Source organism: Poecilia reticulata, chromosome 16 (genome assembly GCF_904066995.2).
Source record: "Poecilia reticulata chromosome 16, P_reticulata-male-v2, whole genome shotgun sequence".
In the NCBI taxonomy this organism is placed as follows: Eukaryota; Metazoa; Chordata; class Actinopteri; order Cyprinodontiformes; family Poeciliidae; genus Poecilia; species Poecilia reticulata.
Window position 1 is genome coordinate 34,641,054 of NC_088845.1, and position 26,226 is coordinate 34,667,279.

Genomic DNA, 26,226 nt, shown 5'->3' on the forward strand with positions numbered 1-26,226 from the left:
CGTATTGAAAATGTAAAAAAAAAAAAAACTTGTGATGAGAAAATATATTACAAGTTTAGAAGTTGTTTTACCTTACAGCTGGTGGGAGGTGGTTTAGAGGGGACTGGGTTGGTCATGTAAGAGTTGGGCTGATGTACATGAAATGCTTTTTTATAGAGGACAATGAATGCATTTCAAAGTTTAGATGAAACATTGAAAAAAAAACTGTTTAGTTGTTTGCTGAAATTATTCAAGGAATAATTAGTAGATTACACTAAATGATAATGTGACTTCACTTAAATGTTTTGAATAGTCAATCACATTATGGTTGGCAATCAATGGGAGGTACTCATTATGAAATTGATTGCAGGAGACATGTAGCTCTGATCAGAAAAATGCCAGAAACCATTCCTGATCTTTATGGAAGACATCAGTTATTCTGCTCACATTTTAGGAGACAACTGTTTTATTATTTCTTTTTTAAATATAACAGTTAACATTTTATTAAAATTTGTTTAGCATCTCCTTAAGACCTTGGTTTGAGAGCTGATTTAAGGTTAGCTGGAAAGATGCACTGGTAGCTCTTGAATTGCTACAAAATAAAGCTGTATTTCTCTCAGCCCACTGGCTGCAATGTTGACACCTTGAGATGCCATGAGACCTAAACTCTGAACATCATGGCATGGAGGGCATCCCAGTTTTCCACGTCTGACATATAACCATTCATTTTAGCTTTTAATATTGATCCTGTGTGCCAAAATACCCGTCAAAACATACCAACATAGACTATTTAGCCGCATGTTCACGCGGTTTAGTTAATATTCACCTAATGGAATCCAGATCCCATCACACAAAAAGCAGATAAATGCATTTAACTTTTTCGCCGTAGTGACACCAAACCACTGGCTGTGGCTCCAATAACGTATAACCAGGGGTGAAAGTAGTTTTAAATTCCTGGGGTACTATGACAAGAAAAAAAAAATTATATATATATATATCTTTGTGTGCTTTGAAGTTTCTGTGATGATTAATTTTTTTGCGAAGCGATAAAAGCTGGTAGCTCTTGAATTGCTACAAAATAAAGCTGTATTTCCTCCCTCAGTAAACCAACTGTAATGTTGACACCTTGAGATGCCATGAGACCTAAATTCTGAACATCATGGCATGGAGGGCATCCCAGTTTTCCATGTCTGGTTTATAACAATTCATTTTAGCTTTTAAATTGGTTCTATTGATCCTGCGTCCAGACAGAGAGATAACCAGTAGCCCAGCATCATGACCTGTTTGTTCTGAAGATCCTGCAGCTCCTCATCCTGACAGGAGGAACCACAGAGCTCTGTTAAGTTAAACCTCATCTTCTGAAGTTGGGTTATTTTTCCTCCAACAGGTTCCAGATGAATCACCTCAAACCAGATGTTGGACTGGATTTTATTTCAATGTCATTTGTGAATGTTAAAGCCTCATTTTCAACAGTGAAGCTATAAAGGTTGAAAAAGGTTATCATTTTGGAGAAAGTCTCATCAACATCAATATTTCCACTAAATAAGAGGCAATTCTTATATATATATATATATATATATATATATATATATATATATATATATAAATAAAGGAAAAGCCTCAGACTCTGACCTCAAAGCACCAAACAATTTTTTTATATTAGACAATTACTTTAATTTCACATAATTATTGCGGTAGAAGCCATTTGTTTGTTAAATACTTAATGAAACATATTTACCGTGTTTGATGTTTGTTGTGAATGACGTATACACTCTAAGAAATAATCTTGCAAATTTACAGTAACATACTGGCAGCTATAGACACCAGAAGTTTACTGTAAATGTACAGTAGCTGTACCGTAATTAATCCTGACAGCAGATTATCGTCAATGCAAGTACGGTATGGATACTGTAAAAGAACGGTAAACTTCTGGCGTCTATAGCTGCCAGTAGTTTACCGTTTTTTAAAAGAACGGTAATCTACTGTTTTTCTGAAAGAACGATTAATAAAATGCTGGTACCTACAGACGGCAGTTTTTCTTTTTCACCGTTCAGAAAAAAGCAACAAAAAAAAAATGAAAAAAGCTGGCGTCTGTAAATACCAGCATTTTACTGGACATGTACCTTTTCAATCCTGTAATTACCTTTTAAAGTTTTAAATGCTGTAATGACGCCAAAACACAGCAGAGGTAGTACCGCCAACAGGGTTTATTAGAAATAAGAGCAAGCTGCTATTCCTTAGGCTGCAGCTCGCGCCTCTAACAAATCGTTATACTCAACTGAATAGCTTCACTGCCAACACACACTGAACTGTCCGCTCTTCCGGTGATGTCAGATCCCGCTCCCCTGATCCCTTCGCCCACATGACAGGTCCATGACATGCGAGTAGAGTCAGATAGGGGAACTCCATAACACTCTACACATTACAGTGATCACAATGCAACTTATAACAAATACACATAACCATATGGACCCCAGCAGAACTAAAATACAGAATCGTTAAAATACTACGGTGGTCGACAGGTGCAAACGCGCAGCAAACAAAGAAAAGACGCAAAAAAAAAAGAGATGCAAAAAAATATATATAAAAATAAATGTTACAGACCAATAGAGCTTTGTGTCTGAATTCAGGGTCTGCATCCTTTCAAGCTCATTCTTTCATGGGCTTGAGAAACGACCCGGTCTACGGAAGACGGGTCCTGCGAAGGCAGAGAGCATTGCAGAGAAGCTGTAGCCTTCAGCTAGCAGCTTAGCCTCTACCTCGGCGTTATGTTGCTTAGCAGCCGTGACACAACATGATTTAAACAATGTTTGTAGGAAAGAATATAGATGTATAAATCTCACATTTCTGCTCGGTTCGTTCATCAGTGCATCACCTATTTGCAATATCTGTCCGACGTTTTCGGAGACGTCTGCTCCCGCCATATTAACACCCAGCTACCCTCACCTGCCACCAGCTGGTCCAGGTTTAGTATACCCCGGGAGAACACCTGACTCATTTGGGCTTTCCCAAATGACAGTTAAACACAGATATTAAGTCAGGTAACATCTAGTTGGAATATTTTGGTTCACTAAAATATTTCATTTATTCCTGAGCAAATCGGTTTGACTGATTAAAGTTAAGCCTAAAAACATAATAATTTTAATAAACTGTATTGTCTTACCTGAGATTTGGAGAGTATTTGAAAAGGGATTCTTTGCTTACATTCCTTGTGTAAATGTGCTATACGTGTTTAAACATTTTAGAATCAGACTAACAGATTTTTAAAATATTCAACAGCCTTTATTACAAAAGGCGAAGAGTAATAGAGAAATCAGGAGAAAAAAAAAAAAACATACTCCGAGCCTGTTTTTTTGTTTTCCTTCGCTGCTGTGTGATACACATTGTCACGGTTACTAAGCAACATAATGCCACGGTAGAGGCTAAGCAGCTAGCTGAAAGCTACAGCTAAAAAAAAATAAAATAAAAAATAAATAAAAAGTAAGCTACAGCTTCTCTTCCGCTCGTGGAGGACCTAAAGATGGAAGTGACTTCGGACACAGCTGTTCTTTGTTCGACTCCCCCTAGTGGTCTGGATCACTTCTGTTTTCAGCATTTTTTGTTTGCATCTCTTTTTTGTTGCATGCGTTTTTCTCGTCTTTGCTGGGTGTTTGTACCTGTTGGCCACCGTAAAATACAGTGGTGAAAGTAAATATACCTTCAAATACTGGCGTTCCAGTATTTTTACTGTGAATTTAGTTTTGCTACTGCATTCACTTTATGAGTAAGCTACTGCCAAGAAAACTGTAATTCTACTTTTTAAAGTACAGTCTTAGTTTTACCATAGAACATTAATACCTAACCCAGTGTAAGCTTCTTAGAAGTGCTACAATTGCTGCGGTTCTAAAATGCATAATCTGCATAATCAGAAATTCACATAACACAGAAGAGGATGTAGTTTACTGTAAATGCACAGTAGCTGTACCGTAATTAATCCTGACCATAATTAATCCTGAAGAGGATGTATCACATCCCTAACCCTGTGTTATGTGAAGTTCTGATTATGCAGATTATGCATTTTAGAACTGCACCAATTGCAGCACTTCTAAGAAGGTTACACTGGGTTAGGTATTAATGTTCTATGGTAAAACTAAGACTGTACTTTAAAAAGTAGCATTACAGTTTTCTTGGCAGTAACCTTCAGAACAGAATTTTTATTTAAAGGCACCACTATGCCTCAAACCACATACATTTCCAGTATATTCAAACATTTAAAACGAATAACGCATAACTATTCCTCTGAGAACTGGTAAAAAATAGGCCTTCAAAGTCAATATATAGTTTCACTAACACTGGAATAAAAATTGAAGACTTTCAGTTTACAGTGACATAAACTGGGTTTATCTCAGTAATTTCTACAATCTTATGAACATAAAAACACACTTCTTAAAGAAATATTCATGCTTTGGTTATCATTAAGCAAATCAATGAAAAAGGACTTCCAAAATCTAAAATTCAACATGGCTGAAATAATGTGAAATTCTAGTATTAACAGGGTTTTAAAATGTGAACTATTAATGGTTTTCAAGAGTCCAAGTGGCACTTACTTTATTAGATGCAGATCAGGCACCTTCCAACATGGAAAAAGAAAAGACAATATAATTTAGATCCTGAATAATATGGAAACAGAAATATTTCAAAGAAAAGAAAAGGACAACAACTAACCTGAATGAGATGCCACTCAAAGTTCATCAGGTTTTTGATGAGGGTAGAAACCTGAACATTGACTGTCACTTTTTCTTTTGAATAGCCTTTCAAATCTTTTTGGATCTTTTGGATCCAATCTTTTCCCATGACCGGCTTTTGTGCCCCTTTCTGGGTTAATCCCAATGAAGCGACTAAAAAACAAAATCAAAAATGGGAACATTTCTGAGAATATAAATAGTGTGGCATTCTGAATACAGCTGGTACAATATATAAATAAAAGCTGTTTTTAATTACGTAAAGAGAAAACACCACCTTTGTCAAATGTCAATCATAACTTGCTTTAAAACTTTTAAACCATGTCATTGTATTTTGCTCATTGTAAAAAAAAATCATAGGAATGGTTTTACAATTGAATGAACTCCAAAGTCTTGGCTGCCTCATGTTGATATTGGAGGTTGAAGATGTAGAAGATGGACAACGCTGTCCTGTCTGGAATGTCGGCTGGACCCTCTCAAAGACAATATGGCCTTCAATGCTGACCATGCAGAAAACTGCTTGCCACAGGGACTGTAATAAACCAAGTCCTTAATTGGAAGAACATAAAACAAATCCTCTCATTGATACAGTATGCATTTAAATGATCATCATAATAAAGACTGTCCACTCTGCCAGGTAAAGTAAAAGCAAGGATCTTAAACTCATCAATTGTTGTGTAAGTCACATCAATGTTAAAAACTGTAGGCTGGATTAATTTACAGACGTTGTAGAGGAATTCACAGTACTTTGCACTGAAGGTGAAGTGTGCTTTGAAAGTTCATTAATAGCTATCTTGGATAATCTTGTGATCACTGATGATGAAGTGTCTTTGGTGCTGCTGTTGTGTTCACCAACATGCAGGAGGAAGGGCTGTCCTGGTTGCATGGCAATGAGGAAGGCTTCAACACTGGCTTGCATCTTTGACATAATGATAAGACGACGAATAATAAAAATTATTAAATATATTTAGCAGCACAGCTACATTCAGATAGCAAACAAAGCCAATGAGAAAGTGCTTCTACAAAGAAGTAGGATAATAACCACATACCTGCACATATCTGAAAACATGGTCCACAGTTTGACATGAGCTGTTTTGGATTCTTCTTGTGGCCTTTGGATGTAGGACGAAGCACATGAACCAATAGAAGAATGGCTGGTTTTCCCAGCCTGGAGGAACAACAGGATAAATAGCAGAAACATTAGGATAATAAATAAACATTTTAAAGAGACGTGAGCAAAAACTAACCAGACCCACCAAAAGACTTTGTCCACCCGGTTTACCCTGGAGAGCATTTTTCACCACCTACAACATAAAGCATAAAAATGTCAGAAATAATTACCATGAACACAACTCAGACATTAGGCATAATAAAAATTAGTCAGCTTATAGAAACATTCTGGACAGCATTTCTTCTGCAAACCTATCAGAAAAAATGTGTTGAAGTCATCATAACAGGCTTCAGTCACCAACATGACATAATAATGAAGAAAAAAAAAGTCAGCCAATGTGTCATTATTTATTATCATTATTATTTATAAAGACAAAATCATTTTGGTTTAGCTTTGATCACATAGATCAAACCACCGGTCCAGCACAGCCACTCTCCCCATTATGCCGTCTATAGCCGAAAACTTCAAGAAAACGACTCGGCAGCTAAATAATGTTAACTCAAACTGCCTTTCTGACAGTTTTAATGTTCGTTTAACCACCCGGCACCTTGTGCTACACCTGCTTGGCTAGCTTTAGCTGCTAACAAAAATAATAAACCAATGGTGCTCACGTCCAGTCCTCGAGAGCTACCGTCCTGCAACTTTTCGATGCATCTTTACTCCAACAGACCAGGATCAGCTCTGAACAGACCTGCTAACCAGCCTTTCATTTGATTCAGGTGTGTTAATTGGCGCAGGGAAGCATCTGAAAGTTCCAGGATGGCAGCTCTCAAGGACTGGACTTGGGCACTCCTGAACTGCACAGTCATACCGCCATATCCAAAAAAATAAACTTATGTTAATCATAAGTTGATACTCTTGCGCAAACAGAAAGTTAATGCATTCATAAAAAATAATCAAAATCAAAAACATGACGATCTTAACATGAAAGTTACCTTTTTTAATAGATCTTTATTGAGATACAGAATACATAACAGTGTAAACGCAGCAAACATTGTAGTATAAAGTCTGCCACAATGTTTGTCCACCCAGGGTGTCTGGTATATTGTCTCAATGTTACGAACATTGAGACAATACATCACCATTACATTACATAAATACATTAAAGAGAGAACAAAAAGAGCATGTTTTAATAGATTTGGGGAACTTACCTTGTTATGATAAGCTCCTCCAGACAAGACGTCATACTGCTGTCTCCAGGGCAAACACGTGACGTCACAGATACGTTGCGATTGTGGGAGCAACTCTTTATCAAACTCATCTCTTTAGGGAAACTGACAAACCTATCTTTGAATTTGACTAAACAAGTGTTTAATTAACATTGTATTTTTAACATACAACACCAACACTGGTAATCTAACACTTTTGATTATGCTCTGTAAATTTTGATTTATTCCCTAAAAGATTTATTATGGAAAGTATGTTTTTTCTTTCAGTTTAATATTGTCTTTAAATGCTGGTTCTCTAAGATGCAAATACAAGTAAAATGTCTTGCCTAGGAAAAAACTGTATTGTACAATTATTTTGCAGTAGTTTACTGCCAGTCGTCAGTCTTGATTGTGACAAGAGAAGAAGACATCAAATTGACAATATCCTACCGTATTTTGGAATAACAGTATGTTACTGCTGGAATTCCGCCGTAAATTTACAGCCATTTCTAAGAGTGTAGTCACAAAGGTAATTAGTTCAAGTTTGTCGTTTATTGAATGTTTAGAAACTACAGGGGCTGTGATGAGTCACAGCAAAGGTAAAACAAACTGAACAGGTGATCAACTCTAAACCACTCGCACCTTTTTACTCTTCTTCTTTTTCTTCTTGGTTTTTATTGGCGGTTGGCAACAAACTTTCAGTAGCATTACCGTCACTTACTGGTATGGAGTGTGGTTCGTGATGATCTACCGAATATACTTCATACCTAATTCCTATAATATTTCTGACTAAACATACACTCTCACACACACACCTACTAATATAACTTTACTTTTATATAACTTGAATATCTCTCTTCATTATTCTGTGCACATTCACTCCTTTTTACTCTCCGTCTCTCTCTGTCATTTAAGCACAGCCGTTGCTATAGCAACCTCCTGCAAGCCGACCCGAGATTATGTTAAAAACATAACATTCAGTCAAAAACATAACATTCAGTCCATTACAATATTAAGTTTGCAGACTTGATATTTATTTTGCGATCATTAAAAAGCGTTCCCCCGAACACAGCGGTGGTTGATGAGTTCATTTTAACTCCTGCTTTGCTCGTTATTTTGGTAATGAAACCGAAACGCACAGAATTGCGCAACACCTTGTTGAAACAATTATCACTGAGATTATTATTGTTGTTGGGTCATTAATTTGAAGACGTTTTGTTGATTTTTGTTGTTGTTGTTCTTTAATAAAGTTACGAACGTTTTGATAAGGAGCCAGAGGAGGACGTGCTGCTCTCAGCGTCCTGGCGGCGTTCAGTTTGTCATCTAATGTCGAGATCGACTCAAAACCTTCCGCGATCGACATATTGCGCCCTGCTCTACAAAGCACGAACAGTTCAGAAACAATATAAAATGAGAAAAAAGCTATTTATTAACTGATAAAGTCGTGTTTTAGATTATTCTTGAAAAACTAATAACTCGCGGTTCGACAGTGAATCCATCTATTTTTTTTACAGCAGACAGCCGCTCCTCTCTTGAGGGTACTGCGTACCACCGCTAAATCTTTTAGGGGTACGCAGTACCCTGCCATACCCCCTTACTTTCACCCCTGGGTACGTCCTAAAGATTTAAATCTTTACCAGAAATGTCTATTATTTTTGGTAATGTCAATATGTGCTTTTTGTTCAATCAGTCATGATCTCCAAAGGGAAATATTAGACTGTGGCATTTCTATGTTACAAGACACTGCTGGTACCTTCAGCATTCCTTATTAAAATATTCTAACTGCATACATGCTTCTGAATGAGTGATTCTTGAGGATAGGGACAAAATGGGTTTCAAATTTTTTGAATTATTTCTCAACCTTATGTATGCAAATATGACAAATAATGTTTTCGAAATGTAAAGATGCTAAGGTGCAGGCTCCCAGTTGCAACATTTTTTTTAATTTAATTTTTAATCGACATGACCCAGAACTTTGTCATCATCATCTGACAAAAATAAATATAAAATGATTTTAAAATACCCTATTGGTGATATTTTTACTCATTTTACAGACAAATGCTTCTCAAGAAACAAAATAAATATTATTTAAAACAAAAAAACAACAGAAAGTCCATCTGACGAAGTTGACAGTGCATGATGGAGTTGACACAGAACTGAAGGTGGTGACAAACTAGTGAGTAAAGTGAATAACTTGATACATGTGATGTAATGCAATTTATGTAAAATACATTATAATGAATTAACTGAACATTTAAGTGAGATTTGTCAACAATTTCACTGAAAGAGTCACAAAAACTCTGACGGTTGACATCTGACGGACGTGACAAAGTGCCAAACTACCTCAATTTACATGATGTTATACTGAAGGAGGCCATATTGTAGCTCATCAGGCCCATGAAATATTTACAGTATACCAAGATTAAGCTCTTATTTCACAAAATTTTATCAAAGTTTTGTAAATTGTCAGTTATGGAGTTGACACATCATGGTTGTGACGAGCAATTTAGGAATAAAATAGAAGAAAAAGCTAAAGAATAACATAAGCTAACCAGAGTTAACTAGCCCTCTTAGCAAAGAAAGAGAACAGAAGAGGTCATGGGTCCTCAGAAGTTCAGGTGCCCCCCACTAATGCCTGATTTTTTTACATTCTTTTCATGTCTGACGGTGTTGACAAAAACTAGGGACAAATTTCAATGGATTTGGAAAATATATAAAAATGATTTTCATTCACTTTATTGATACTTTTATAATAATTCATATGACTACTTACACTTAATTGTCATAATATATAATTTTAGTATTTCTTTAATTGTTTTAAACTATTATAATTTATTGAGTTCTGCTCCAGGACAAGGGATTTTAAAGACACCAGCTACCGACTACAATGTTTAAAATAAAATAAAAAATTCAGTAGACACCAGGAAAATATACATTGTTGTGCTCACATGACCCAGATTAGTTTAGTCAGATATTTGAAAAAAATATATTTTGTGTATATGTTATTCAAATTTTGTGTTTTATCCATAGGACCTGTTTTGTCCCTATTCTCAAGAATCACTGGTATATGGAATTATAATCTGCCATTGATTAGAGAAAATCACACAAGAAATTAAAACTTGTCCACCTGATTCTTGTTCTCAATGATAACTGTTGCTGAATGTTTTAATGTGATCATACTGCTCTGGATGAAAGAACTGTTCATATGAATCATTAACAGCATGAATATAAGATTTATGCACAATGACTGTCAACATTTACCACAGTCTACTAGATTTTATTCCAAAATGTAAGGCTGGAATCCTTTAGCATGGTCTGTAAAATCTCATGTTGTTTTATGAAATTATGATTTGACATCTTTCTGGTGCAACTGTTGCTAAGATTATTAGTCTGGAACATATGTAGAGAGCTGATCTCATACCTACTAAGATTACCTTTAAACAACTCCCTGCATGTTCATGTTCAGTGCAGTGAAAGCAGCAGCATACATCTTCTTGCATTTTGCCATGGAAGCCATAACTTTGTTCAGTTATGATGAGTGAGACTGTTTACTTTGTTAAGCTTTGCAGCCATGCTGGGAGAGGCAGCATGCTCAGTGTTTGTAGCTCCCACTTTGATCACTCCATAACTGCTGGCTGTAAAAGCATTCTCACCAAACATGACCATGGGAAAAATGTCTACTCATTTTCTTAATGCCACAATCTGCTGACTTTTACTCACACTTTGTTGCTTTTACAACTGAAAAGCCACAATTGTAGACTGATCAGGGCTTAATTTGCCTGAAAACAATCTTTTCATGTTAACCTTAGAAACAACACCATCTGTGTCTTTATGGATTAAGCAGGTGTCAAGACACACCTTTCAGCTTGATGAGCATCAGTAACACTGAGAGTCAGAATTCAACAAGAATGCTCAAGGTGACCTTGAGTCAGTGAGCTGGAACACTGTGCTGCTTTCATTTGTTTGAAAGAACCAGAGAGGTTGCCCTCTCTGCACTTATTTTATTGGACCACCAGTGGCAGGTGACATTGCTGCCTCACATGCATACAAATGTCACAGTGAGCAGATGATGGTCCTGTGGGGAAACTATTCAATGTTCTACTAATTCCTCTCTTTAATCTGCTTCTAAGAAAGGTTTGTTCTCCTTTCCCCCAACGTCCCTCACTCTCATTTCCAACCTGGCTGGGGGTTTTCTTTGCAGAGCATTCTATCCTGCAAAGAACTTAGCATGACCTGTTCTGAAGAAAAAAAAAACAGCCTTCATGTTTCCATAGGGTTGGGTTTTTTACACCCTTATACCTACAGTAATGTTTTACTGTAGGCTTAAGGATGTCATGGGTATTTATATGAGATACATAAATACCTCATGCTCTGGAAGGAAATTAGATATAACTAGAGAACATTGTTTTATTGTTAAGACTGAAGCATAATAATATGACTGGTGTCAGACACAGAGTTTGATGCCAGAATACATTTGCTGCAGGTACAATCTGTTCATTCAGAACTTACCATTTCAAAAGCAATTACACAGAATACTCTCTTTTATGAATGGTACAAAGACATTTTGTGGAAGAGTAAACTACCACAATTACTGTACTGGAAAATAAGGTAGCCTGGAGAATCTCTTAAGGTGTATTTAAGATATAGGTTACATTTAAAAAAAAGACATAGTTTGTGATTTTGGCTTGTTTTGAAATTAAATCTTTTTCACCATTTAAAGTTCCTCAAATTAGAGCACACTAGCATGCCAAGACCACTGCTTCTCTCCACATGTGTTCTTCCACTTCTTCATGCAAAAACTGAAGAATATTCAGTAACACAGTCAGTTTAGAATTATTAATATTATTTCTATTTGCTAAATTAGCATTTCTATTTGCTAAATTATTTCTATTTGCTAAATTAGCAAATAGAAATAATATTAATAATTCTAAACTGACTGTGTTACTGAATATTCTTCAGTTTTTGCATGAAGAAGTGGAAGAACACATGTGGAGAGAAGCAGTGGTCTTGGCATGCTAGTGTGCTCTAATAACCAGTGGTGGGAAGTAACGAAGTACTTGTACTTGTACTTAAGTATAATTTTCGTGTATCTGTACTTTACTTAAGTAGATTTAATAATGGATACTTTCTACTTTTACTCCACTACATTTTACAGTAAGTATCTTTACTTTCTACTTAACTACATTTCTACAAAACTGTCCCGTTACTCGTTACATCCAAGTCGCATTGCTCTTTTTTTCCGTTAAAATGTGAAGTTCAGGGATTTAAGGTGGCGCCGTAAAATCCAAACAATAACGTGACTTAGTGTCTGTTGTCACCCATCGGCTCCACCTTTACTCGCACGCGGAGCTCCAGACATGCGCAGCGGTTTCCTCTGAGCGTCAGTAATATAATAGCTGCATAAATCATAAGATATGGCGACATGTAAAATCAGCAGCGCTTCGCTTTCACAGACGGGACTTCGTCCAATTTTTAACGTCACTTGGAAGGAAAGCTTAAAGAAAGGTAAACTCCGTGGACGTGATGCTAGCAAAGCTAGCTGTATTGACTGAAACACATGTTGCATCTGCGATGAAAAAAAGTTGTCACTCATGCTCTGAATTACTGTGTGGAGGTGTTGACTGACATGTCGCAGATATGGGACAACGCTGTGACCAAAGTGCAATATTGTAATATGACATTCATGGATGATCCGATTCTTCTGGACGGATCTTGACCAAGTCCTATAGTGCTGAAGCCTCATTGAGAGCCGTTTTTGTAATGCTCTGCGTACACTGCAGTAGCTATTTTATTTCATTAAAATATGTTTATATTTAATTGGTGAATAAATAAAGCAAGAACGTAAGAACACAGAGCATGCTCATTGCTCTTTGTTTTCGTGACCTGTCATGGTGGCAGACGTTGCAGCAGGAGGGAGGATGAGAACAGTCACGGTGCTCCTCCTGCTTGGTTACTTGTTGCTTATTGGGCCTTGGACAGTGATCATAGTTGAGCGTTGTTAATTGCTATGTTTAATGGTGCAGACAATTATTATTTCTGACATTAATAATTGTCTGCACAATTATTTTTTTAGGGATGGCAGGAGACCTCTGTGTATTGTGGCACAGAGATGAAAGCAAAACAGAATGAAGAAGAGTTTGAATTGTCACTGGTTAAATTTATTTCAGCTCTAAGTATTTAATATCTAGGTGTTTTCATGGGAATGTGGATCTTTCAGATCAATTTGAGAAGCAATTTTGATAGGTAAACTTAATTTTATTGTCATGTAGCGCGGGGTGCTGGTTTTGATTTGGTCTTGGGTTCAGTGGTCCAGACTACAACTCTGCTATGAGGCTCCTTGGTTCTATGTCCTCCTCTGCCAGTTGGATTTCTTTCAAAATAAATGTGTGGCAAAAAAAAGTGAAGTTCATGTTATGTTAGGACAGGAGACGAGATGTTTCCATCCCTGAAATTATGATGCATAGAATCATATATCTAAGTTTAAACTATGTTACAGAGTAAACTCAATAAAAACATGCTTTATCTGCGGCTGTTCATTAAAATGGCACATTTCTAATGTATTAAAATTAAATACGATTGGTACACTTAATGATATTAGTGATTAGGTAATGCATTCAGCAAGTACTTTTACTTTTAATACTTAAGTATTTTTAAAAGCCAGTACTTTTTTACTTTTACTTAAGTAAAATGTTAATGTGGTACTTTGACTTTTACTTAAGTACATTTTTGTCTGTGTATTTGTACTTTTACTTAAGTACATTTTTTGAGTACTTTCTCCACCACTGGTAATAACAGAACATGTCAGAGGTTTATTTCTTAATGTCCTCATTATTATAAGTGCATACAGAAGAGTTTTCTAGTATATTGTCTTATTTCACTGAACAGCAGACCACAGCAGTGAATATTTAAAACAAGGACCTCTTCAAGCTAAAAAAAGGTCCACACAGCACACAGTCCCTTGTCACTTCTTCTATTTCACAAAAAATCCAATAGTGTTTTAATTCAATTAGTAAAGAGTTAACAAAAGTAATTGTAACATCCCATCAGCAGTGGAATATCTGTCTCCTCCGGACCATGGGTAGGCCTCCAGTGAATTGGTAATGATTTTCCTGACTGGAATCGAAGAGAACAGCCTGAGGACTTGGCCTGAGATAAGGACAAGTAATGATCTTTGGCCAGTGAGTGAGACATGCTGCGGCCGTTTCCACTCTTGTGGTCTAATTCTGCACTCCAACAAATGCTCTACATGGAGTCATTGCCCCACTCAAGAATGTGTGCTGGAAGTCCCACCGAGGGAGACTAAAGCTCAGTGTCTGGGATGTGCTGGGAAGTTCCTTAAGGGAAGCAAGTGCTGTCCTCTACCATGGCATTTAAAAAGGCCAGTCTTTCATTCTGGTAGGGGGAGGGGCAGAGAGGAGATGGAGGCTGGGGAGAGGGTGAAGGGGCTTCCTGGCTCTGCCTGTAGGACTATAACAGATGGCCAACTGGACAGCCACAATGGGGCCTTCTGGTGCCATCCTCATGCTACATATGCTTCACCCTCCGGCTATGACTTCCTAGAGATTGAAATTTCTCACAATGTTTCACAGCCATCACCATGACTACACAGCCCTTAATGGCTGAGCAGACTTCAGCATGGATCAGCACAAACACACAGCAGCATTAACAACTTCTTCAAAGTGTAAATCACCATATGAGAAGGAGTTTAAAGCTGGTTGTTGGTTATTTGTTTAAGAGACTTATCACAAACATGGATAGAAGACAGCTGCAATAACTGCCTTTCAATATGTGTTCACTTTCTGATTTCTTGGATCCAGATTATTAATTTAATTTCTTTCCATTCATGACAGAATAATCAGGGGCATTTCCAAACAATGCTGAGCAGTCATCTTGAGAATCCTAATGCAGGAGTTGGGCTGCTTTGTTCAAATGATAAACCTTCCTTGATTTGTGGAATACTTTGAGGGTAAACACATTTGATTTTATTGCTATCAAAATGGTTCTGTGGAGTGTGGTCAATGAACTACTGAGGCAAGTGGACAGAATAGAGAGCATAAAGTGCTTTGAAGGAATTTAACCAGGATCACAAAATCATCATTCAAGCCAAATCCATCCGTTTACATTCAAGGCAAAAAACACAAAGTTTGATCAACTTTTGAAGAATTATGATATCATACAACTGTTAGGAAGTAGTAGGAGAACGATGGTGTAGCATGTTTTCCAATGACATTGCGTGAACAAATTTATTCATGTGTGATTTTAATTGTTTCTTATTTAATAGAAACACAGAAATTGCAAAATTGTGTTTTGTTGACAAGCACACATCTGAAACGGCTGGTGTTGATGGTATGGCAATGAGATGCACAACCATTATTCAGGAATGCCATTGAGAATTGAAAGAAAACAAAGAAGTGGACAAAGGTTAAAACATTACAGCCATTCTAATCCTGACCATCAAACTAACACTTTACTCCATAAGAAAAATGGTAGCAAAAGACACGTATAGAAGTCACTGATTACGCTAGACATGATCACTATTCAAATCTTGCACCTGCAATGACTTTCTGGATCAAAGACAATTGGTAGCTGATAAAAGTGCTTAATCTTTTATCTTTATATTTTGGTCAGACACATGACTAATTACAAAGAAACAACACAAACACAGCTGCTCATTATCAGCATTCTGTTGTTCTATCACTCCATTCTCAGGGGAAAGTAAACCGTGGCATCTCTATGCCCTTGCCAATACTTTGTGAAACAAACAAAGTTGTGAAGCAGAACTAGGAACTAATTTCATTAGCGGCTGCCATTTGTGACTGATTACAGGGTGTACTCAGTGGCGAGCAAGGAGGTCTAAGGTTCTAAGAGGTTAATAACCAGTAACAATCAATTACTCACCCAATTTGATATGATCAATGGGGTTTCCAATCCGACAGACAAGAAGAAGAGGCGAAGAATACAATAAAACCTCAAACATGTTGATCAATGAGCAACAACTGAGCTGCACATACATGTTTTATTCTAGGAGTGTTATCTATGAAGAATGCACGGTATCACAATGCACATCATGTGATAGTCTGAAAAAGAATCCATGCCCCTCAAAATGTTTCTCCATTTTGTCACTTTCCGGCCACAAACCTAAATGTGTTTTTTATGGAGTTTCAAGTGAAAAAACATAAAGTGGTCTAAAATGGTGAAGTGAAAAGAAAGAAAACATGATTTTTAACCTTTTAAACCAATACAATCTGAAAAGTTTGATGGGGATTTGTATTCAGCTTTCCAGAGCAATATTTTACAAAACCACCTCTCCATGCAATAACTAAAAGTCATCCAGGGTATCTGTCTTTGGCAGGGGTGAAAGTAGTTTTAAATTATTGGGGGTTTTATGACAAAAGAGTGAATATACTGTATGTGATATATTATATATATATATATATATATATATATATATATATATATATATATATATATATATATATATATATTTATTGCATATATATATATATGCAAAATGGAGTTGCATTTCCCTCAGCCCACTGACTGCATTGTTGACACCGCGAGATCTAAATTCTGAACATAGTCTTCCACATCGGGTTGATGGGGTAACAGGTCCAGAAGGGAACCACAGACATCTCTCCCAGGCCAGACTAGACACATAGACCATCTTCATCAGTTCATTTTAAATCCTGCATCGTATTCAAAAACAAAATAATGTCACCAAAAGCTGTTAATGCTGCCCATCTGATGGAGACATAAGAGAGAAGCTACTATTCTTTTAGAAACAGATATAAACATTTGTTTACCAGTTGGTTTAATAGTTAAAATACAAGAAAATTGAAAAACCAAGACTCATAACCAGTTTACAGGAAAGCATAGAAATGAACTTATATATCTCCTTCTCGGCTATCAGCAATGTGGGCTGCTGACGCTGTGCTGCTGTTGGTGTCGAGCTCTCAGCTACACAGAAAAAGCTGGAAGACATTACGTTCTGTCTATTGTTTACATTTCCGCACCGTACAGAACAAATGTGTTCGAGTGGGTCGTTTACAACCCATCAAATATGGAGCCGCAGCACCATTTCTTTGGGCTCATCCTTTATTCTATTTCTGTGTGTTTTTGAACCAACAAAATATGTTTTACTGTCTCTTCTTGAAGACAAAAATCACAATTTCCTGTTGGATGTTTTTCCATTTTAAATACTGTACTATTTAACCCTGTATGACCAAAACATAGTCTTGATATAATGGTTTCCTCTTTTCTATTTCATCGTGTTCTCATTGCACCAGCTTTTCTTTGAATACTGTAAAGCCACCTATTAGTTCTACCTTCTTCCCACTGCTTCTGCTATCTTTCTGTGACCAGAAGGTAGAGATCTTTTTAGAAGTTACAAGATGCACCCGAACACAGACTGAACAGTGCACAATATTTTAACAATTTCCTTAAAACATTTCTCTTTTTAAAAACGAGGCTTCAGGCCTACTACTCGGTCCCTAGAACAAAAGGGAACACGTAAGATAAGGACGGACAAGTTCAATTATTCCAAAAGAAATGAACAAAACATGCAAATGCAAAAGAAAATAAATAGAACCAAAAAGAAAACAAATTAGTAACTTCAATAACACAAATACAAACTGTAAAAGAACACTTCAAACAATGGAACAAATCGTTGTCATCCAGTTCCAAATGCCCTTCGATGGGGCCAGAGGAGTAATGCCCCGCCCACACAGCCTGGCCAACCAGCAACAGGTTTAGGTAAGAGCGGCCCAAACAAACAATGGCAAGACAAGACAGCAGAGCGTCCAAACTGCTGCAGCTCCAAAACACAATTAGGTGCCTGAAACAGAAAACCCATTAACGGTGGATCCAGATAAAAGAAATCAAAAGCTAAATAGCAGGCAGTTTACCCAGGGGTGGAAACACAGCCTAACCCGGGAGGGAGCGGGTCAGCAGGTGGGGACCACATGGAAACCGCACGCCTCAACAACCTCCAGCTGCAACCTGCAACGCCAGCACAGCAACACTCCAGAAACGTACGATAGGTGTAGCACCCAAAAACCAACCATGATCTCGCCACGGATAGCAAAACTGACACTTACGATCTCAGATGCGCCGATCAAACACACAAGTCAACATGTAGCCGCCCATTGTAGCAACAGTGGGAGAAACAAAGACACACACACAGTCCCACCACATTTCCTTAACCTTTTCTTTAATAATAGATGCGATTTATATGGTACCAATATATCAATATAACTATTTTTTGTAGCTTGTTTAGCAAATTTTCTGCCAACTCATTTCCTTTTATTCCTACATTGGATGGTACCCATGTAAAAATAAGTAATAAACCCATTGCCTAAATTCTATAAATTTATTACTTAATTTCTAATTAAAGATCTGGTCTACTAATAGAATGATTATTTTTTAACAAATATAACGATGAACTTGAATCAGAACATACTATACTTCTCAGTGGACGAACTTCCTCAATCCAAAATGATTCCCAGCATCTCCTGTATAAACTGATAGTCCATCAGTAATTATTTTACATTTTTTAATACTGAATTCTGGAACAATTAATTGCTATTTGAATTTTTTTAAGCATCTGTATTGTGATGGAGACCAGGGGTTCCATCCCATGTTGATTATTGATATTATGTTATTTATTTTTCAGTTCAAATGTGTTTTGTATCAGTTCTTTATTTCAGTTACTTTGACATTTGGTGAACATTCTTTTGGGTAGGGAGACTGGCCATCTTTCCTGTTCAGAGAATGTGGGGGCGGGGGGATGTCAGTTTGTTTTGATTTAGATTAGTCAATTTGAGTTAATTGAGTACTTGCCTTTCTGGGTGTGTCTCAGCAAGGTGGAGCAGAGAGGGAGACAAACGCTCCTGGAACATACCAGCTTCCATTAAGAGGGGTAACACGCTGAGGATTTATTTTGTTACCTTTACTTTTTGATTGACCTTAGAATAGCTTAGTTTTAATAATTTGCATGCATGTAAATATTTGTTGGATCATTTATTGCTGTTAGGTTTGTGTAAATAGTGTTTGTTTGTCCTTTTTTGATCACCCCTTCACCTGGTGTAAATGGAACTTGCCTCAGGTATAAATGTAAGCTGTTTTGTTTCACTAAAAAAAAAAGAGAAGAGGGTGTTGGTGTAACTTGGAGCTCCTGAATAAAAACACCTCAAAGACATATTGTCGCCTCACTTCCTCCTTACTAATGCAGAGCCTCCGCAGGTCAAAGTGACATGTATAAACTTGGACATATCCATAGTACTTATTGTCTAAATATGATTGTACTGAATATGAATCTAAAAGGTTTTCTTTTTTCCTTTTCTCCAACAAAATAAAATCAACAACACTATTAGGAAATGGAGACGGGTGAACTCTCTTGCCCCCAACCCTTCTTTCAGCTCTTGATCAGAACACTTTATTACTGGGTGGAGGTTAATCATGTTTCAAATTAAGCACTACATGTTGAGAGCAGTGGGTTGTGATTCCTTTCTGTACAATTTCTTGTCTATAAATGTTATTACAGACTGTGCATAATGTGTTGACAGAAAAATATCTACAAGTCACTACAAGGAGTAGAATGGTCCACCTCCCCGTTTTTACTCCAGTGGATTGTCCCAACCAAACAGCTACTTTGCTGCTGGCTTGTTTGCAACAGACTTCTGAATTGAATTCTACTCTGAGCACTTTTATGGTAGATTTGGCAATATTATTTTGATCTTAAATGTGTTTATTAACTGCATTGTTTTGTGCCTATAGTAATCTTGGTTATTTTGGGGCAAACCAGATATTTTTTAAAATTAAGGTCATGTCTCCTTTTGTATTTTTTTTATCCTGCCCACCACTCTAGGCTAGTGATGGGCAAATGAAGCCTCATGAAGCAATGAACCTTTCCAGCCCTTTGCTTTGCAAAAAGGTTCATTACTCGATGCTTCATTCATTACTCACTAGTGACATCTGCTGGTGAAACTAACAGCCTTGTCACTCAGTTGGATCATACTTCCAAAAATTAGTAAATGCAATATTGTCACAATGTTTTCATCAAACTCATATTTAGTAACAGGAGAATCAATTAAACCATATTTAATTGTCATATGTTTTAATTATTAAAATGATTTGTAGCCAATCTAATCCTGGTATATGTTGAACGTCAGTGGTTGTGTTGGGTTTTCTTTTGTCAGACTGATTTGACAATAAAGACATTTTATGTTTTAGTGTCTTGGGAGTGCAGTGCATGTTGGGGCGTTCACTTTTTCTTGAATTTATAATTGGCTCTGATCCCTTATATTTGGCTAGATGTTGAATTTTAGTTCTGCAACACCATTAAATCTGTTTCTGCTGTGCAAGACTGATATATCTTTGCTAATCAAACTACAAATAATAGTGGAACTTTGCAGAAGGTGAGAAATTGGGAGGTGGAGGGTTAATTATTTATCTATTGTTTGGTCCAGGAGAGCATGTGGTGCACATGGAAGTGTAAGGCTGGCTGCTGCAGGTGGGCTTTAAATCATTTCAACTCACTTGTTTTCCATTTTTTATTATGATGTGCTTAGGGATCTGCTTATATGTGCCTCTATTCCAGAACAGCTGATTTGGATGATTGCATGATCTCTTCTGCAGCTATCAAGAACTGCAGAAGGTTGTTAATCATCCACAGATTCAATCCAGGTGTGGTAGAAGGGAAACACTTAAAACATGTAAGGTAAGTGGGCTGAAACACTGATCTAAACCTGCTAACGACTGATTCAGTTTGTTGATTCTTGGATTGGTAACTGGTTAAACTGAACTGGACTATTACTACTTGTGTGGGATCTTTGTCAGCATATGGACATTTTTTATTTTATTTTTGAATATTTGGAAATGTTTGTGGTTAATGGAAGATTGAACCAGTTATTTGATGGTTTATCACATATATATTGTAAATAATTTTTCCAACTACAGTACAAATCACCTTTTGCACTATTTTTTGTCTCTGGTGTGTTAAATCAACCCTGATCCTCCCTTAGTTTTATCTTTAGGTTTTCTGATGAACAACCCTTTATTTTAAATATTGATTCTTTCATTTTAATGTAAGTGCAGAATTATAAAGGCTACACTATGCTGCAGCTTGATAGGTAAATGTAACTGTATATGTCAACTAACATTAAAATAAATATTGATGAATATTTATTTTAATATTTAATAAGTGGGTCCTTATTAATTTAACAGTGAGTGTATATGGGGAACTAAACAGTTTTTGTTCTCAGACCTATAACCAGTACACTATTTAATATTTCAATGTCTTTCAGAACTTTTCAGATGTTTATCATCTTTCGAACCAGTGCCTTCCTCTTATTTTTGTGTTTTTAAGCTGCTGCTCTGCAGTTTGACCCAAAGCTGACTCTTGAGGACTGCAGCGAAACTCTCAAGAAGTGGCTTCATTACACGCCAGAATGGGAGGAAGGCCACAAAGTGAGGAAGGCGTCAAAGTGACGCCAACCAAGGTCAAACTTGTGTTACCCCAACTTGTACCGTTTCCCTGGTTCATACAGCACAAAGCTTAAGCTCCTGGATGGTGTTCTTCCATGGACAATAGACTTTTGTTCTGACAGTCAAAATTGAGTCAAATATGTTTAAATATCTGTAAGGACACTAATAAAATAAAATGTTTTTCTTAAATAAAATGTTCTATTAATGCCATGTTATCATTGTTAACCTTTTGTACGCACATTTTTGTAAATATGTTGATGTAAGATAATTTTGAACATATACCCATGATATCCATCATCTGCCAATAAAATAGTGTTCAACACCAGTGAAGAAACTTTTAGTGGTATGTTATGATGCAGACCTATCAGGCCAAAAAATGTACATAAATCCTTAGCTTTCATTCAATGTAAAATCACCCCAAATGTGGATGTAGATCCACATTTAGATGATGGTTGTGTGGTGGGGTTGTGTTCCACCCTCCCCCACCCTGCGCACCGGGTGCAGCTAGAAGCGCACCGTTGATTGGTGGGCAGGGCAGATGCCTTTATAGTTGGGCAGGCCACTGCAAGGTGTGTGTGTCTATATTTCTCCCACTGTTGCTACAATCGGCAGTTACATGTTGGCTTGTGCGTTTGATCGGCTCGTCTGAGATCGTAAGTGTCAGTTTTGCTATCCGTGGCGAGATCATGGTTGGTTTTTGGGTGCTAAACCTATCGTACGTTTCTGGAGTGTTGCTGTGCTGGCGTTGCAGGTTGCAGCTGGAGGTTGTTGAGGCGTGCGGTTTCCATGTGGTCCCCACCTGCTGACCCGCTCCCTCCCGGGTTAGGCTGTGTTTCCACCCCTGGGTAAGCTACCTGCTATTTAGCTTTTGATTTCTTTTATCTGGATCCACCGTTAATGGGTTTTCTGTTTCAGGCACCTAATTGTGTTTTGGAGCTGCAGCAGTTTGGACGCTCTGCTGTCTTGTCTTACCATTGTTTGTTTGGGCCGCTCTCAACTAAACCTGTTGCAGATTTGGCAGGCTGTGCGGTCGGGGCATTACTCCTCTGATCCCTTTGAAAGGACTCTGAAACCGGACAACAATTTGTTCCATCGTTTGAAGTGTTTTACCTTTTGTTTCTGTTTATTCTTGAAATTACTAATTTGTTTTCTTGTGGATTGCTTTACTAATTTGCTTGTTTTGTATGGCATGTTTTTTTTTTTTTTTTTAATAATTGAAATTGTCATTTGTTTCACATGTTCCAGGGACCGAGTAGTAGGCCTGAAGCCTCGTTCTTAAAAAAGAGAAATGTTTTAAGGAAATTGTGCACACTGATTAAGATTGTCTTTTGCTGCTGCTGCACACAGGTGGAAAACCTTTAGCTTTGCTAATTCTAACCTTCTGAAGGATTTTCTTGAGGATCTTGGTTGGGGAACTAAACTGGCCAACAGACTCTGCGATGAAAAAGATGGGTAGCCTGCTTTTAAGACAGATCTAACTCCTGACATGTTTGGCAGAGATGACCAGTATGATAAATGCAGGTGGAAGCATACACATTATCTCACTGATGTCGTCTTTAAATGCTGGTGAAAGGAATTCCTTATGCCTCATTTCCACTGGGCGTTGTGGTTCAGGGCTCTGTTTTATGGTGCACTTTATTCAGGTGAGAGTTTCCACTGCTGGGCAGACTCTCACTGATCAGGAGGGGTTAAAACCAAACACCTATTGTGTTGTCATACTAGTGCAACAGCAAGTGTGTTGCTTCAGTATGTTTCATGGCTGTCACAAGCAGCAACATTTTCTGACCCGCAATCAAGTGACTGTGTTGTGTCACCAGTAGCTCCACCCTAACTTTCCCATACCATTCCCCCAATTGAAGGGGGCCCTGTCACCCCACAACAGTACAGTACTGCTAAGTGGAATTGCGCAACTCCAAGAGCTTCAGCAAGGCGTTTATATCTCTGAGACTTTTGTGCTGGTGATGCGATGCTTAACATGGACGGCACTTCACTCCACTCAGAAGCTCATCAACTCTTAGGTCATGAAGATATTTTAGGACAGCAGAAAAAAAGTTGGCCAAGTTAAAGACCAATAAGGTTTATTGGCCACTCAACTAAATATCTGGTCAAATGTAAACATTTTATTCTCAACCCTGTCATGCATGAATTATGATCATTTGTGTCAGGATTTTTTTCTAAATCTGTATTGTTTTTCCTAAGGCATAAAAAAACGCAAGAAAAAAAAGGTAAACTTTTTCTTTTTAGGTGATCAATTGTAATTTTCTCCAAATACAAAGTTATTTGAAAAATACATCAGTAGTATTGCTCTTTAGGGGTTATCTGAAGTCACAATATTTTTTTTTACCTGCAAGAGTCAGTAAGGAGGAGGGACCCGGTCGGTTGGCATGCTTTTTTGTCTGTCGGCCATATTGGATTTAACAAAACAAATTTCTTGCATTTGCAGCTGATGGCCAGTAGTTGATGGTGTATTTTATGATGCATTAGTGTCCACTTCAATGGTCTGTGTGCATTTATAACATAAAAATCCACAAGAAGCACAAGAAAATGGCTTTTAGATACAGTAGTTGTTCACTGTAGTGACCACTATGCATGAAAGGGTTAACATCACATTATAAAGATGGAAAAAAATAGTGTGAGTAGTAAAAACCAGCCTTAGTAATAGTATTTAAAACTCATTTGTCTCCTTTTTAGAATTAAAAAAATAATTACTTCAAAGACCATGTAAAGTAAATTCGTGTACAGTAGAAGACAAATGTATAAATGGCCAATAGTAATTAATTTTGGAGTGGTGTCAACACTTTGCTTCACCTGTCTTTCATTCTGTGCCCTCTTTCTTCAGGTCATCTCCCACTAGGTAAGGAAGCTAAAGCTTCACTCCAAAAATCTACTCTTGATTCCCCTGTGAACCCTGAACCTTTGTGACTTTATGCTCCTGGTTTTAAAAGTTAGAAACAAAAAATATGGTAGAAAGAGGAGAGGAGGAGCATTGATGTCTCCCCCAGGCAGATATGAACTGATTTGAAAACTGAAAAAATTTGGACCAAAATTATCAATACATCAAAGGTACACAACTTGTTTTCATGCACTGTAAATGAGGCAACTTTGATTTTTGATTGATGTAATATGTACTGCAGACATGAGATGAGTTTTACTGTCAAAGCCTTAAAAGAGGAGGAGTTTTACAAGTTGACATAATTTATAGTAAATGCTGCAACAGACCAAAGGTTGGCATTCAAGTTTGAAGGTCTCATTATGTTCTGGATACTAAGTACTTATAGTACACTTTACTGACATCCTTTGCATTGAATTACAAAGTATACACTTTGTATACTTTTTGTAAGCAAAGTCCAGCTTTTTACAGCTCATACAGGACCTTTGGAGAACAGAACAGAAAGAAAGACATGCGGGCGTCCCCGGGCCATGCTTCCTACTCCACATATAACTCCTGCATTAAATCAGAGGTAAACACGGACTCATCTTCTCCTCACACATCTCCAAGCCAGACTTGTCCATGCAAACACTCCAGCGTCACACACAGCCTGCAGGCACACAGTTTTTACAAATAGATTTCTACAGTATGAACATCTGTGCTCTATTGTTGTCTATAGAAAAGCCCTTTTACGGCCTCCCATCCCCCTCATCCTTGCCTCCTCTCTCCTCCCCTTTCTTCCCCCCTCTGTGCTGTTAGGCTGCAGCATCCCTCTGTAAGGACAGAAAACAATAAGGTGAGGAGGAGCGACCACTCCAGCTTTACCTTTCAATGCCAGGAGTGATGTAAGGGATTCAGCTGAGATGTTGCCGCTTCCGAGTGTTTGCTAATAACATCATATGACCACCAACCACCTGCTCCCTCTGCTCGGTCATATGACCAGCTTTAGCTCTGGAACAGCACTCTGGGATTTGTAGTTTGTGTAGACAAGGCCAAATGTTTCAGATCAAACATTTTTCCACTAATAATTACTGTTTAGAGCTCAGGAGAACTCTTACTGATTTTTTTTTTAAGAAGCTACATAAAAAGCAGCAAAGGTTTACTAATGAGATGAAATAACTCATCATCAGGGTGTGGTCCTCTCTGCAATTGGCATAATGCATTGATTTAGATATGCATTTGTTTCTGAACATCAGTCTCAACAAAAAAACATCCATCCATTTTCTTTACACCCTTGTCCCTTAGTGGGATCGGGAGGGGTGCTGGTGCCCATCTCCAGCTAATGCTCCGGGCGAGAGGCAGGGTACACCCTGGACAGGTCGCCAGTCCAAAAAAACATCACTTCTCTAAATTTAAGTCAAAATTCTAAAATACAAAAAAAGAATTACAGAGCTCACAAAAAATGCTTTTATTATTATTGTTGAACATGTACCATAGGGTGTCTACCAAAAGTATTCACACCCATGGATTTTACCCCACTGCCTTTTTTTGCTATAAAAAAAAGTTCTAGGGTAAAACTGAAAAAATGTTGACATTTTGTTGTATTTCAATGACAAAATTTTATTGTATTTCAATCAAACCATCAATTTTACCTCTAAAGTACCCTTCATGTTAGAGGCGGCTCACTGGAAACGCATAATAAATGGTATTTCTGAACTGGGTTTGAACCATCCAGGGTCACAATCTGCAGGTGCAAATACCAGTGTTGTGAAGTAAACTGAAACTCGTGGGATACTCTTTTTTTTTTTCCTCCCCTCTTTGTAAGTGGGAAGGTAAAAATTAAAAGCGATGTAC

At 37.4% G+C, this 26,226-nt stretch overlaps 1 protein-coding gene and 1 long non-coding RNA gene across 6 annotated transcripts in view; both read right to left on the reverse strand.

Annotated features, from left to right (window-relative positions):
- tsnare1 (T-SNARE Domain Containing 1) overlaps positions 1–25,353 on the reverse strand; it is a 147,648-nt gene extending 122,295 nt beyond the window's left edge. For 4 of the 5 annotated variants that reach the window (XM_081597243.1, XM_081597245.1, XM_081597242.1 and 1 more), the window contains exon 1: positions 25,258–25,353. The gene's annotated coding sequence lies outside the window, so the exon portion shown is untranslated. Of the gene's footprint in view, positions 1–17,923; positions 18,018–25,257 lie in introns of all 5 variants that reach the window. The other variant, XM_081597240.1, reaches the window with a different exon arrangement.
- LOC145547644 (uncharacterized) lies at positions 5,260–6,108 on the reverse strand. The gene is made up of 3 exons (XR_014083942.1): positions 5,957–6,108; positions 5,750–5,868; positions 5,260–5,619 (listed from the first exon to the last, which is right to left on the reverse strand). It is a non-coding gene; the product is annotated as an uncharacterized LOC145547644 (long non-coding RNA).
- Positions 25,354–26,226: the final 873 nt, after the last annotated feature.